This window comes from Stegostoma tigrinum, chromosome 23, assembly GCF_030684315.1.
Source record: "Stegostoma tigrinum isolate sSteTig4 chromosome 23, sSteTig4.hap1, whole genome shotgun sequence".
Lineage (NCBI taxonomy): Eukaryota > Metazoa > Chordata > Chondrichthyes > Orectolobiformes > Stegostomatidae > Stegostoma > Stegostoma tigrinum.
The window spans coordinates 42,648,306-42,663,614 of record NC_081376.1 but is presented as its reverse complement, the minus strand read 5'-3'; the positions used below and the strand labels follow the sequence as shown (position 1 = coordinate 42,663,614).

Sequence of the window (15,309 nt, the reverse complement as noted above, 5' to 3'; positions counted from 1 at the left end):
GTGGACTCACTGGGCCAAATGGCCTGCTTCCACACTCTAGGGGTTCTATGATTCTGGTTTGCATTGGAAATATCACTCCATTCAAAAATGCCAGGTGCACATTGTACACAATTAAACAAATTAAGTTTCACAGATAGACCAAGAATTTTCAGTAACTTAAATAAAATCAAGAAACATCTTAACGCTTATTTATCAGTTTAACAGCTGCCACCTCCTTCACTTAGCTCTTTGAGAACAATTAGCAGGTCAGTATTTGCAAATACTCCTGGTTTTCTTTACATTAAATGTTGCTCGAAGTGCTGCAATCTTGGAAGACAGTTGCAAGCTCAAAGAAAGGTTGCATCTTTCCACGTTTCAGCTTGAGCTAGAGCAGAGCCAGAGACCCTGCGGAGCCCTGCCGCGTGGGTAGTGATTTTCAGCTTTCACTGGAGGTTCCTTTTGTGGTACCCATGAGGCTAGCTCTCAGTGGTGGTGGGGGTTGTGGGTGGATGGGAAGGGTTGGAGAGCCAGCCCTCTGCTTCACTGACAAGGAGCTGTGCACTGGCGCAGAGTTCACGAGTCCTGACAATTATGTTCCTGCTCACTTCCTTTCTGACATTTCGTTCGGTCCTGTGAGAAAGAGATTGATTACACCTCATGACAACAAACTGCTGCTTTCAACTGTTAACTCAGGGTTGAGGGAAGCAGCTGAGAGCTAACCGGCTAAGAATAAAGTGGAGGTTGTTCTTTAGCTCAGCTCAGCCTGGCATCGTGTTGCAGTTTAACAGTCTGCAACTATTATTTTCCTGATGGTTGTGGATTGGTTCCAGTTAGCTTCCTGAAATAGCTCTCTCAAAGGTTACTAGTGGACTTGTTTCTTTTGCCATCGCACGGAGATTGGTGAATCCACATTGCGCAGTGACGCACTGTCATGTGATGAAAAGAGAAAGAGGACTTTTCTTCCCGGCCCGCCCCAGTTGTTGTCATTGTCACCAACTCAATCACTACCTTTGCATAAGTTCTGTAAACACAATCTGCCTCCAGAACATGGCTGCTCCCCCATCCAGTGCAGTGTGCTCCAGAGTGGGCAGAGAATTGTCGCCTTGACTCCCAGCGCAGGGTTTGGTCAGTCTCAGCAAGCCCACCAGAGATCTTCTGTTGAGGCAGAAGGTCGCACGGGTGATTTGATGGTGCGAGGCAGCTCCTCACGTTCCCACTCAGTTGGAATTATTTTTAATTGTTCACACGATGTGGGCTGCCCATTTATTGGCCATCCCTTAAATGCCCAGAGGGCAGCCAGGAGTCAACCACATTGCTCATGTAGGTCGGGCCAGGTAAGGAGCCACATTTGTGAACCAGATGGCTTTTTCCAGTGATCGCCAATGATCCTGGGGTCGTCATTAGACTCTTGATTCCAGATTTTTATTGAATTCCACCATCTGCCATGGCAGGCTTCGAATCTGGGTCCCAGAGCTGGGGCCTCGGCATTCCAGCAGTCCAGCGATAATACCACTAGGCCATCACCTTCTCTAATAGCTAGCAATCAGCTGTCTCCTAGCCTCTTGTCCAAGTCAGGACCTACAAAAGGCAAAGGTATCCATTTCATACTCAGATGTTCTGCAGACCTGATTTTGGAGGCGTTTTGAAGCCACGTTCTTCCTGCTTTTGAGAAAAAACTCCAAGCAAGTTTTTCCTCATGAGGTTTTTCCTCATTAAACAGCAGTATGAATGATTAATGTCACGTTCTCTTGCTGGATGTTATTATTAAGTTAATGTAGCGGCACATTACAGAGCCACAATTTTCAGGAAATCGAATGAAGATAATCATTGCGGGTACTTGTATTGAGTTTCAAGATTATTTGTGTGTGTTCAGTTCAGATGAAGCTAAACATAATTTTCAATTCTGAGGAAAGAAGGGTCACTGAACCTGAAATGTTAACTCTTGCTTTCTCTCCACAGATGTTCCCAGAACTGCTGAACTTCTTTAGCAATTTCTGTGTATTTATCTTGTTGGGGAAAGAGGCCCTAACAATGCTGGAATGAATCTCTCACTTCCCTGATCTTAACGTTGAATTTTAGACGTACATAGTGAAGAATTTTGCAAAGAGTGTAGCAAGCAGATGTAGTTTAGATTGATTATGGTCATGCAGTTCTCCTTTATACTCTGCAAAACAGATTAAAATGATAAACTCTCAACATTTTTTTTAAAAGTAATTATTCATGCCACTGAGGCAAAGCAGTGTAATGCTAACTTTCAAAGGCCGGTTATGTTTATGCAGAAGCTCTCTGAGAATCACAATATGATCAAAGGTGATCAGATTATTCGGTGATAGTTGAATATTTTGATGAAATTAATATGTTGTGTCTAATTTTTGTCTGGCATTTTTACACAGTTGTGGGAATTTGTAATCAAATTCAAATTATAGTAAAAGGACCACTTAATTCATATGCTTCATTCAGGAGCAGGACGAGTACTAATGTATCGAGAACAGAAATTGCTGGAGAAACTCAGCTTTTGTGGAGGGAGTTATTGTTTCAAGTCCAGTGAGTTTTCTTCAGAACAGAAGGCTCACTAGACTCGAAATGCTAACTCTATTTCTCTCTCCACAGATGCTGCCAGATCTGCTGAGTTTCTCCAGCAATTTCTGTTTTTGTTTCGGATTTCCAGCATCCACAGTCCTTTGTTTCATTTTGGTACTGGTGTACCACTTGTGTAAAATATTACTGACACACATTCGAATAACTCGCCGGAATTAGATAAGATTTGAAATGTATAATTCCCTCTCTCTCCCTCCCTCCCTTGTCACCTTTGAAACTTCTTTTCACCAATCTTAAATGAATCGGACTTGAATATGACCAATCTGTATTTCCGCCCTTGTGACAGGATTTCCTGGTCAGTTTGAGCTATGTGTTAGCTGCAACAAACTTAGCGTATTAAGAAACTCCATATGAAAGTAGATGCCTTGAACAAGTATCATACTTCTTCCAAAAGCCTACCACTCTCAACCTGCTCCCCTCCTGTGTGCATACATATACCCTTATGCTTGTGCTGCCTCACTTTGTCCACAAGTCTCAGTTGACTGGCCCCTTATGCAGGCAAAAAATACCAAAAGAATTGCAGATGCTGGAAAGCAGAAGTAAAAATGGAGATTGCTGGAGAAACTCATCAGGTCTGGCAGCATCGGTGGAGAGAGAAAGCAGAGCTAACGCTCCGGGTCCAGTGATTCCTCTTCAGACGTAATGCCTGCACCGTCCCCATCCACCACCACCCTCCTCCACCTGGCTAAGCTCGTCCCCACTTTGAACAACTTCTTCTTTAACTCCTCCCACTTTCTAAAGGTCAAAGAGATGGTCATGGAGACCGGGGTTATGCCTGTCCCTTTGTGAGGTACATGGAATATTCCTTGTTCCAAACCTACTCTGGCCCTAACCCACATCTTTTTCTCTCATTGTGATGAGGATGCAGAGATCCTTCAGCATGATCTCGACAGGTTGGGTGAGAGGGCAAAACAATGGCAGATGTACTATAATTTGGATAAATGTGAGGTTATTCACTTCAGAAGCAAAAACAGGAAGGCAGATTTCTGCCTAAATGGCTGTAAATTGGGAGACGAGAGTGTGCAGTGGGATATGGGTGTCCTTGTGCACCAGTCGCTGAAGGTAAGCATGCAGGGGCAGCAGGCGGTAAAGAAGGCAAATGGTATGTTGGCCTTCATTGTGAGAGGATTCGAGTGCAGGAGCTGGGATGTATTGTTGCCGTTGTACAGGGCATTGGTGAAACCACACCTGGAATATTTTGTGCAGTTTTTGGTCTCCTTTTCCGAGGAAGAATGCTCTTGCTCTCAAGGGAGTGCAGCAAAGTTTTACCAGGCTGATCCTGGGGATGGCAGGACTGATGTATGAGGAGATGTTGACTAGTTTGGGGAAAGTAGGAACTGCCGATGCTGGAGTCTAAGATAACAAGGTGTGGAGCTGGATGAGCACAGCAGGACAGCTTGGGGTTGTTTTTGCTAAAGTTCGGACGATTGAGGGGGGATCTCGTAGAGACTTATAAAATTCTAACAGGGTAGATGCAGGGAGGATGTTCCCGATGGTGGGTGTGTACAGAACCAGGGGCCACAGTCTGTGAATTCAGGGTAGACCATTTAGGACAGATAAGGAGACATTTCTTCACCCAAAGAATGGTGAGCCTTTGGAATTCATTACGGCTGAAAGTAATTGATGCCAAAACATTAAATGTATTCGAGAGGTGGCTAGATATAGCAGTTGGGGCAAATGGGATCAAAGGTTATGGGGAGAAAGCAGGAACACACTATTGAGTTGGACAATCAGCCATGATCATGAAAAATGGTGGAGCAGGCTTGAAGGGCTGAATGGCCTCCTCCTGCTCCTATCTTCTATGTTTCTGTGTTTCACCTGGTCCATCTCTGACACCACCCACTTCCCTTCCTTGAACTCTGTGTTTCCATCTCTGGCAATTGGCTGGCCACCAATACCCGTTATAAACCCACTGACTCTTACGGTTACCTTGATGTACATTTTCATACCTTGCTTCATGTTCTGAGGAAGGGTCACTGGACCCAAAACGTTAACTTTGCTTTCACTCCACAGATGCTGCCAGACCTGCTGGAGTTTTTCCAGCAGTTTCTGTTTATTTTTTGCCCATTTTGGAAGCACTTTTACTGCTAGGAGTGCCCTGAGTCATCATGTGGCATGACCCACGGGTACCAGCCAGCTAGAGCAATCTACAGCCATGTTGCCTGAGCATGTGGTACTGTTGGGTAAAATGAGATTTTTCAGTGCTGGGCCCAGGTCAGCTGCAATCTTTTGGTATTCGAAGAGTTAAGATCTGGCTATTGTTGTTGCTGGACTGACAGTCATTAGAGGCATCTGTGTCTGATTGCTGAGAACAGCCACATCAGAGTGAACCTGAAACCTTAGTGGAGTCAGTGTTTTGACTGTTTTCTCTCCCTTTTCAACAACAGTTCTTTGTGCCTTGTCCTCTGCAGATGCTTGCACTGCATTGCTGCTTCTATTTGTGCCTCGTCACGGTTTAACTCAAATGAACAATTTGTGTCTGTAGCAGTGTTTCGACTGTCTGTCACATTTGTGTGTTGGGGGTTGGGGGGGCTGTGGGTAGGGAAAAGCTGTTTAATAAGAAAACAGGAAGATAGAAAATCCCAGTCATAAACATGATGATACCTGCATGGCAACTGAGCTGAAAGGTTTGGGGAAGAAAAATGTAGGATGAAGTTTTCACATGTTGTCTTGAGGGGTTCCAGTGTGCGCTGAAGTGGCTGCAACATAACAGATGTTGTCAAAAGCCTTCAACAGCTGTTTCTGTCAAAAGAGATACTTGTTTGAGCTGAACTGGTGAATTGAGTAAGTCTTTGGCTAAGGCAGCAGCTTAATGTAGCAGCAGCGATCAGCACCTTGGGTTTTGGGACAGGATCCATCCTGCCCATCGAGTGAAACAATAAGATAAACATTATTTTTAAAGCATCCCCCTATCCTGAAACGCACCCCTACCGCTCCTTCCCACTTTACTTCCCAACGGTCTCACGTTGTCGGAAAGTAGTTCAGGTGCTTATCAACGCGAAAAAAGTGATGCGCGTGGAAGTTTTCCAAACATACTGGAGCCCAGAGACCATGAGCTCTCCCCACAGTACATTGAGCTGACACAGAGATCTGTATTAACTTCAGTCTAAAGCATCTTCTTAATCCTTCAGACCTCCTCAAGGAAATGGAGAGGAAAACCTCTTGGAAATGAAATTTCTTCAACAAAATTTTAATATAGTAATGTTAATGCAGGTCAATCTTTTGCAGATTGTGTATTTTTTGATTTAAAAAAAAGTGCTTGGCAAGGTATTTCGATTGCACAGATAAATTGTTTCTGCAAAATGCTTCTGGTGAGTCTAATTAAGATCATATCAAAGTTATGTTCATTTTGTTTTGCCTTTGATACTGTTTCAAAGTTGTGTCTCCACCTTTCCCTGCCCAGTAAACACACTTGCGTTTTCATTTTAAAACCTAATGCCTGTCACTTTGAGACTTATTGCCCACCTGTGTAAATAGGTGAGGCTGTTGGAACAAGCCCTTCAGAATCCCTGAGAAGGTGTTCACTTATAACTTTCAGAAAAGGTTTGGCCGGCGATGAGTTGTTTTCTGAGTTAAACCCTTCTATATTGTCTGTAAAAATGCACAGAAAAATGTTATGGTTGTCTTACTCTGTGCCTTTGAATCGTTACTGGTGAAACGCAATGCATCTTATAGCACTTGTGCACACTGGAAAGTAGACACAGAAAGTACACAAATCCATATAGCTGTGTCCGACCTGAAAGCTGACCAATTCCGCAAAGGATTGGGCAGAAGTGACATGGATACGATTATAAAGGGAAGCATTCTCCACATCTTTCACTCTGACCATTCAGCTGCTTCTGTGGCCATTGATAACTGACAGCAGGCAGAGCATGTGGATTAATAACCAGAGGTGAAAGGTTCAGCTCTTGTGCTGAAATGTTAAGGGATAGGACTGATCATTTTGTAGCCTGCAATCAGCTTATCTCTTGATAAGGCATTTTCCAGTTGCTGATTTGAATTGAAAATTGTCTTACATAGAATGTTTATCCAAGCAGGATCTTTGTTTAAGAGATAATGGGAACTGCAGATGCTGGAGAGTTCCAAGATAATAAAATGTGAGGCTGGATGAACACAGCAGGCCAAGCAGCATCTCAGGAGCACAAAAGCTGACGTTTCGGGGCTAGACCCTTCATCAGAGAGCTTTAGGATCTTTGTTTAAACTCATTTGTAACATATGGGTGTCACTGGCTAGGCCAGCGTTGATTGCCCATCCTTAGTTGTCCTAATGGCTGCAGTTCAGTTACTGAGGGTAGACCCACACTGTTGTCAGAGAGGAATTTTCAGGATTTTGATCCAGCCATATTGAAGGATAGTGATATACTTCCAGGTCAGGTGATGAGTGGCTTGGAGGGGAATATGCAAGTCATAGTGTATCTGCTGACCCTGTTCTTCTAGATGGTAATGGTCATGAGTTTGGAAAATATTATCTAAGGAGTGTTGGTCAGTTGTAGCAAGTTTAGTATTAAAAATGAGACGAAGACTTTAACTCATCCATATCTGTTGCTTATCTACTTGTACACTGCTCTTCAGTAGCTTTCAATTAAAGCAACATAAATGCTGCCCGTTTCCGTCATAAGCTAATGGGAGTGCTGAGGATTGACAGTCTGTTATCCAAGTTGGGAATTCTGTGCAGCCACACATATATCCCATTTCGTGGTCCAACTGAGAAACTATGGATGAGACACACTAGAGGAAAGACAGGACTCATATTGAGTTGACAACATTCCAGTGTTGCCCTGGAACCTCCAGGAGTTCACGACTGATCTCAGAAACCCAAGAGAAAAATTACTCAAGTGACTGAAAAATATGTTCATCACAAGTCTTTTTTAAAAAAGTTACAACTGGAAAGAATAATGGACAAGGCCATTTGATGGGCAGTCAAGTCTATTCCGATAGGATAATGAAGGGTCAGTTCACTTGCCAATTGATATATCAAGGTAGGACATTCTGATGTTGGACATGTAGGCAACCAATAGCATAAGTGTGCAAGCTGGTGGAGGGAGACCAAGTGATGATAATTGCAAGTATATGTCCAACTAGAACTGGCAAGTCATTCAGGTTGAGGTGTCAAAAATATTGACATAATTCTCTGATGTCTCTTAATTCAAGCAGCCTTCCTTCACATTCTTATAAATATAAGGAACAAGAGCAGAAGTAGACCATTTGGCCCTTTTAACCTATCCTGCCATTCTATACAATCATGGCTGATCTGTTTGTCTTACAAATGCCATTCTCCCATCTACTCTGATAACCTTTGATTCCCTCCCCTGACAAGAAGTGATCCATCTCTGCCTTAAAAATACTTAACCATCCCATCTCCACTGCTTTCTGAGGCAATATGTTCCAAAGTAACACAGCCCTCCGATCCAAAAAAGAATTGTCCTTACTTCTGTCAAAAAAGCATTGCCTCTTTTTAAAGCAGCGCCCCCTTGCTCTGAACTGACGCCCAGGAGGAAACTTCCTTTACATATCTACCCTGTTAAGGGACCATTCGGGATTTTATACACATCAATTAAGCTGCACCTCACACTTCTAAATGCCAGTAGAAACAAGTCTGGCCTGTCTCATCTATCCTCATAACCCTGTTTTAGTATAGGAAGCCATTCAGTCCATTGAGCCCACTCTGTTCGTCAATGAGATCATGGTTGATCATTTAGCTTGACGCCATATTCCCACACTGTCCCCATTTCCCTTGATATTATTAGTCATCAGAAATCTATCAGTCCCCATCTTGAAAATTCTTAATGAGCTAAGTTCCACGGCCTTCTGAGGTAGATGATTCCAAAGGTTCATCACCCTCTGAGTGAAAAGGTTCCACCTCATCTTGGTCCTTTTATTCCGAGACTGTACCTAGTATTGTACGGTGAACCAGATGTAGGACAGTTTGAGGACATGCAGAGAGAGACTACACATGGTTAAGTAATGAAAACAATGTGGTCAAAGAGATTAATAGAATCATACAGCACAGAAACAGATCCTTCAACCCAATTTGTCCATGTGGAGCAGTTTCTTAAATTGAACTAGTATCATTTGCCTGCATTTGGCCCATATCTCTCTAAACCCTTCCTATCCATGCCCAAATATCTTTTCAATGTAATTATACCTGCCTGTATCACTTCCTCTGGCAGCTTGTTCCATACACGCACCACCCTCTGTGAAAAAGTTGCTCTTCAGGTCCCTTTTAAATCTTTGCCGTCTCAACTTAAAACAATGCCCCCAAGTTTTAGATTCTCCTACCCTGGGGAAAAGACCTTGGCTATTTATCTTATCTATGCTCCTCGTCATTTTAAAACCTCTATATAAGGTTACCTCTCAGCCTCCTACGCTCTGAGGGCAAAAAAAGTCGCAGCATATCCAGTCTCTTCTCAGAACACAAACCTTCCAGTCTCAGTAACATCCTTGTAACTCTTTTTTACACCCTTTGCTGTTTAATAACACCGTTCCCATAGCAGGGTGACCTTGATCGTACGCTGTATTCCAAATGTGGCCCTACTGATGTCTTGTACAGATGTTACATGATGCTCCAATTCCTGTACTCAGTGTTTCGACCGATGAAAGCAAGCGCACCAAAATGCTTTTCTTTGCCACTCTCTCTCTACCTGTGAGATTCTGGATTTACAATTGGAAATCTCTCGTCGATGACAGGGCAGGGATCAGCATGAAATGTTGATAGAGTTAATTATCTCTGTGATCTGTACAGGAAGTGGTATTTCCTAGTTTTTTTCTTTCATTTCATGTTTTGACATGCTTTGTAACTGCAGGCACTATATAACTTATGGATAATTGTTTAAATGGAGTTGCATATATGAGGGAGCGAATTGCTGGTACGGAATATGTTTGTAGAACTTATTTGTTAAGTGAATAGACTAACTAACAGCTGAGGATCTCACAGTGGCAAAGACAATTTTACATTAAAAATTGCATTAAATTTGCTGCAGAAAGATATTATTAAAACTTGAAAGGATGCGGAAAAGATTTACAAGGATGTTGTCGGTGTTGGAGAGCCTGAGCTGAAGGGAGAGGCTAATGAAGCTGGAGCTACTTTCCCTGCAGCATCAGAGGCTGAGGGGTGACCTTAGAGAGGTTTATAAAATCAGTGAGGGGTTTGGATAGGGTTGGTAGCCAGAGTCTTTCTCCCAGGGTAGGACTCCAAAACTAGAAGACATAGATTTGAGGTGAGAGGGGAAATATTTAAAAGGGATGTGAGGGGCAACATTTCCATGCAGAGGGTGGTGTGTATATGGAATGTGCTGAAAGAGGAGGTGTGGAGGCTGGTACAATTACGGCATTTAAAAGGCGTCTGGATGGGTATATGAATAGGAAGGGTTTAGAGGGCCATGGGCCATATGCTGGCAAATGGGACTAGATTAATTTAGGATTTCTGGTCGGCATGACAAGTTGGACTGAAGGACGTTTTCCATTTTGTATGTCCGCATGACATACGGTGTCTTCATGTTTCCCATACAAGTCAGTGACTTCATGTTTCCCATACAACTTGACAACATGTATTTTCTAGTTAACCTAATCAGAGATATTAAAACACACCTCTGAAGCAGGTTGGACATGAACCCAGGCCTTCAGGAACAAAAGTAGGGACACCAGTACAGCACCACCGGAGCACTGTATTTGCCACCTACTTAAATTCCATGAGCTACAAAAGTAGAAATTGAACCCTTGCCCCACATTTGGCTCAAGATTATCAATCATGTGACATTACCACTCACATTCCCTTCCATTCCCCCCCCTACTCAGTTATTGTCTTTAGCTGCCTGTGCCTCGCTCACTGCGATTTGTTTACGAAACCAGTGCTTCTTTCCCGCTCCTCCTTCTCCTCTAGAGCTTTCTCACAATCTCTCTTACACTAAATGCCAGATCACTCAACATCATCTCCTTTGATTAACGTTACCTCTCTGACACAGGAAAGCAGTTTGGGACATTACATTCTGAGTTAGAGTGTGCTGTATGGATTGAAGTTGTTCTCTCATGCCAGGCAGTCTGTAGCCGAAGCCAAGTGTGACTGTCTCCCACTGCAACTCTGTTGTCTCCTCTATCCATCTTCAGTCCGCCTCCCTCTCTCTCCCTATTTATTTCAGAGCCCTCTCCCCCTCCCCCTTTTCTGATGAAGGGTGTAGGCCCGAAACGTCAGCTTTTGTGCTCCTAAGATGCAGCTTGGCCTGCTGTGTTCATCCAGCTCCACACTTTGTTATCTCAGATTCTCTAGCATCTGCAGTTTCCATTATCTCTGATACAATTTTAACCTCACTATGAAGCCTCTTCTAGAGATGCCTAACCTGAAAAAGTTACCTTCCTCCCTCCGGACAAACCTCAGGAGATCTCTCTCCCACTGCAACTCTCTTGTCTCCTCTATCCATCTTTGATCCACCTCCCCCATCTCCCTATTTATTTCAGAACCCTCTCCCCCTCCCACTTTCTGATGAAGGCTCCAGGCCCAAAATGTCAGCTTTTGTGCTCCTAAGATGCTGCTTGGCCTGCTGTGTTCATCCAGTCCACACTTTGTTATCTGTGACTTTCTAACAGTGTTTTCTGGAGATTTTGGACATTGCTGGTAGGGCCAGCGATAATCGTCCATCTCTAATTTCCCCAGAACTATGTGGTTTGTTTAGCCTTTGTTATCGACCTGGAGCCTGGTAGGCCAGACCAAGTTAGGATGGCAGATTTCCTTCTCAAAGGAACACTGATAACGCAGAAAGGCTTTTTCACTCGTTGATAGTTCCATGGTCACCCTCACATAGACTAACTTTCAATTCCAGATCTGTTTTGAAGTGAAATTAAATTGCACCAACTACCATGATGTGATTTGAATATATCACATAGCAGGCCCAATGGATAGCACATGAGCACGGACTGATGAACCATAACAACATCGAAATAGGAGCAGGAGTAGGCCATCTGACCCCTCAAGCTTCCCCACTGTTCTATAAGAGCATGGCCGATCTTTTTGTGGACTCAGTTCCATTCACCCACCTGCACACCATGACCTTAATTATTTTACTGTTCAAAAATCTATCTATCTTTGCCTGAAAAACATTCACTGAGGTAGCCTCTACTGCAGGGAATTCCACAGATTCACAATCTTTTGGGTGAAGAAGTTCCTCCTCAACTCAGCCCTTATTCATTCAGCCCCATTATCACATGCTACAAACCCTGCCTTCGATAAGTAGCTGTATACATCCACTTTCTTGAAGTAAATTTTAGTTTATGAGAGAGAAGTTTGGGCCTTGAGTTTACATTTTGAACCGATACTTCTCGCTGTGAATTCTTGTGGGTTGAGAATTCAGGTTGGCATCGTGGTCAAAAACATGCCAGACATTTTTGCTACACAATGCTTTCAACATGATCGGAATTCAAATTTGAAGGAAATATTTTAAAAGCAGCATTTAGATCAGTCGGTTGTTGGAGATTGAGGGCAGTAGTAAGTGTTATTATGTAGTTTGGTTTGGTAAGCGGAGCAAGTGGCAGGGCTTTACTGTGGTTTTCGTTTGGGGGTGAGTAATTAATTCTGATGCATTGATAAACGTTCAGCTATTCGATGTCGCCGGACAGATGCGTGGCATTATATGTTGTTTTGTTCCCTGGGCCTTAAATGTCGAAACCTGTGAGTAACTGTGGAATCATTAATATTTCAGTGAATCGCTCTGATAATTCCTCTTCCCCAGCGCTGTCGAACATAAAGGAAGACTCGTATATATGTAGCATCCTTCAAACCTCAGGATATTGTTTTATAGCTCATTATATACTTTTTTTAAAGTGCAGCCACTTGTAGTGCAGGAATTCTAGAAGCCAGTTTATACACAGCAAGGTTGCACAGCAGCAATGTGACAATAACCTGATAATTAGAGCCACAGGCACTCGCTTTTATATTTGGAATGTTTAAGTAAGAGTTTTGTTGGCACTGAATAAACACTGAGATTTCCTTTTCCCTTTACTTTTGAAAAAACCCAATAAAACCACTTAAGTTATTTGTTGATGCATTCAAAGAGATCTCAGGTTGAAGGCAGCTTATGGTTGGGTGCAAACCCACAGTCCTTCATGCCCATTTCCATGAGCTCCTACAGCAACACAGCATCTAAATGGCCAGCTCTTAGAATCACAGAATCCTTACAGTGTGGAAAGAGACCATTCGACCCATTGAATCCTACAACAATCCTTCAAAGAGCATTCCACCCAGACTCAGCTCCCAACCCCCACTCCTATGTTTCCCATGGCTAGTCCACCTAACCTGCACCTCTCCTGTCTCTGTGGATAATGGGCAATTTAGCATGGCCAATCTACTTAACTCACACATCTATGTACTGTGGGAAAAAACCATGCAGTTACAAGGGGAATATACAGATTCCCCACAGGCAGTTGACTGAGGCTGGAATTGAACCCGGCTTCTTGGAGCTGTGAAGCAGCAGTGCCACCCCCTTTTGTTTGAAGGATCCCACACCATTTATCTCCGTTGGTCGACATGGAAATCCATTGCAAACATTCTGTCCTCAGCATTCCTTTCTGCCGCCTGTTCCGAACGGAATGTTTTCAACTGTTAGCCCTTGCCTCTCCCTCTCCTGCAGTCAACACTTAATTTAAACTTCTCTCTTTCACTTCATTTATCTTATGCATGGCTTTTTAAGGTTCCATTAGATTCACTTCCTCCTCTCTGGACTATCCTCTTGCTTTAGTACTCATGTTGAGTCAGGAGCCAGGAACAGCCTTATCTCTGGCCCTGCACCAGAGCTTGCCTGTTGTTTTTTGTGCCTCCATGACCAGAGATGATAGCAATAGCTGCGGTGCAAACCATTTATGTTTCAGCATGATGCTCGAGGCCTTGATAAGGCCAGATCTTGATTTTTAGATGAAGGATTGAGCTAGGCTATCAACAGGCTTCCTGTCTTCACACAACATTTCACTCTGTCCTGGCAATATTTTTGCCCCAAGGAGGTGACCTTCCCTGAAATCGGCTATTCAGAACCTTGCCCGCATTTTTATTTTAAATTACTATTTGATGGTGCATTTGAACATTTTCTTGCCGAGAGCAGATTAAACTATTAGAGGAAAAAAAGATTAAAATTTACAGCTTGTTCTGTCTCTTTGCTTCTAGCACAAGCATTGTCAATAATTAAAAATTGGTTGAGAATTGGGTGAACAAGATGTGCATGCATATACATCGCAAACTTTTTTATTAACCAGCAGCTACAGGTCAATCAAATATTCTGGATAATCAAGAGGAACACCTAACCGCAGTAAACAAGGAACGAAGCTTTGAGATATCAATATCCCTCAAAGAATCTATGTAAAAGATCAACACATCACCAAAAATCAATGTAAAGACATACATGACCTAATAGAAATGTAATGCAGGGCGTATACACATCCCTTTATTTACAGAGCAAATACTCAAACATTGAGGTATATAATTACCAGTTGATTAAAGTGCCGGTTAAAACAAAGTTTACTCTATAAACATAAAACATCCAGCTGTATCCTGAGGGAAAGTCATGCTAGACCCAACATATTAACTCTGCTTCTGTCTCCGCAGAGGCTGCCAGACCTGCTGAGTTTATCCAAGTTTGTGACATATAAAATCCTTATTTATAAATTGAAGAGTTCTTGAAAGAGACATCAAATATAATTATCCACATAATATTTTCTGGGCTCCATATGAATGTAGAATAAAGAATGGAATATCCTTCATTGTCACACGTGTACAGGGAAAAGTTTCCACAATGGCTGCCGTTCATGATGCCATCTTCGGTACAAATACCTCGATATAAATCTTACAGAGTAAAAAAAGAATACAGAGGTTCTACATTGACTGAAGCACTGGGGATATTTTGATAAAATAAGGGGGACTGTAGGCAAATATGCAGAGGTTAGGTGCTGAAGAAGATGTCAGCACATAAAGAAATAGAAGCAGGCCATTCAGCCCCTCAAACCTGCTGCTGCAGACAATAAGATCACAGTTGATCTGATGTGGCCCATGGGATTATAAAGGGACAGGTCGTTATGAACTGCTCTGGTGCAACCTCTTAATGAATGAGTGATGATCAGCATTTGGAACTGCAGGAGGGCAAAACTTTATCAGCCTTCCTGGAGAGAGGTAGCAAAGCCAGTTTTTTGTATCAGCTCCAGGATCTACACTCCCTCCCACTCTGTAGCCTTCCAGACTTGACATTGAGTTCTAACAATTTCAGATCATGATTGCCCATCCCACTTATTAGAGCGACTGGGTTGTTGCGATTAATTCTGTTTCTCTCTCCAGTTCCGAAAAGACTGTATTTTTAACCAGTTTGTCATTGCATATCCAAGTCCTGCAGTCAACAATTAATTTAAGAATCTAGATACACATTTTGTTTCTACTATTGTTCCATTATAAGCACTTTCCTGCCTTGCACCATCCCCCCTTTTGCATCTCACACCTTCCATATTATTGGTCTCTCTATGTACTCCATTCCGGACTTGCTGAAAGTTTGCAACATGCATAACCCAGTCGTTCTGATGGAAGGTCATCAACCCAAAATATTAATTCTGCTTTGCTCTCATTCTGTCTCTCTTTCTCTCTCTCTCTATGAAAGCTTCCAGTCCCTGCTGAGTTTTTTTTTCAGCATTCTCTATTTTCTTAAAAGAAGGAAAATCAGATTTCTGGCATCCACAATATTTCACATTTGTTTAGCGAGGGGCCGGAGCTGG

At 42.8% G+C, this 15,309-nt stretch overlaps 1 protein-coding gene across 4 annotated transcripts in view; it reads left to right on the top strand.

Annotated features, from left to right (window-relative positions):
- Positions 1 to 15,309, top strand: part of LOC125462212 (neuronal-specific septin-3-like) — a 411,217-nt gene that overhangs the window by 225,127 nt on the left and 170,781 nt on the right. The window contains exon 1 of one of the 4 annotated variants that reach the window (XM_048551952.2): positions 12,104 to 12,125. The exons of the other annotated variants lie outside the window; for them this stretch is intronic. The gene's annotated coding sequence lies outside the window, so the exon portion shown is untranslated. Of the gene's footprint in view, positions 1 to 12,103; positions 12,126 to 15,309 lie in introns of those variants that run through there. 4 annotated transcript variants of the gene reach the window in all.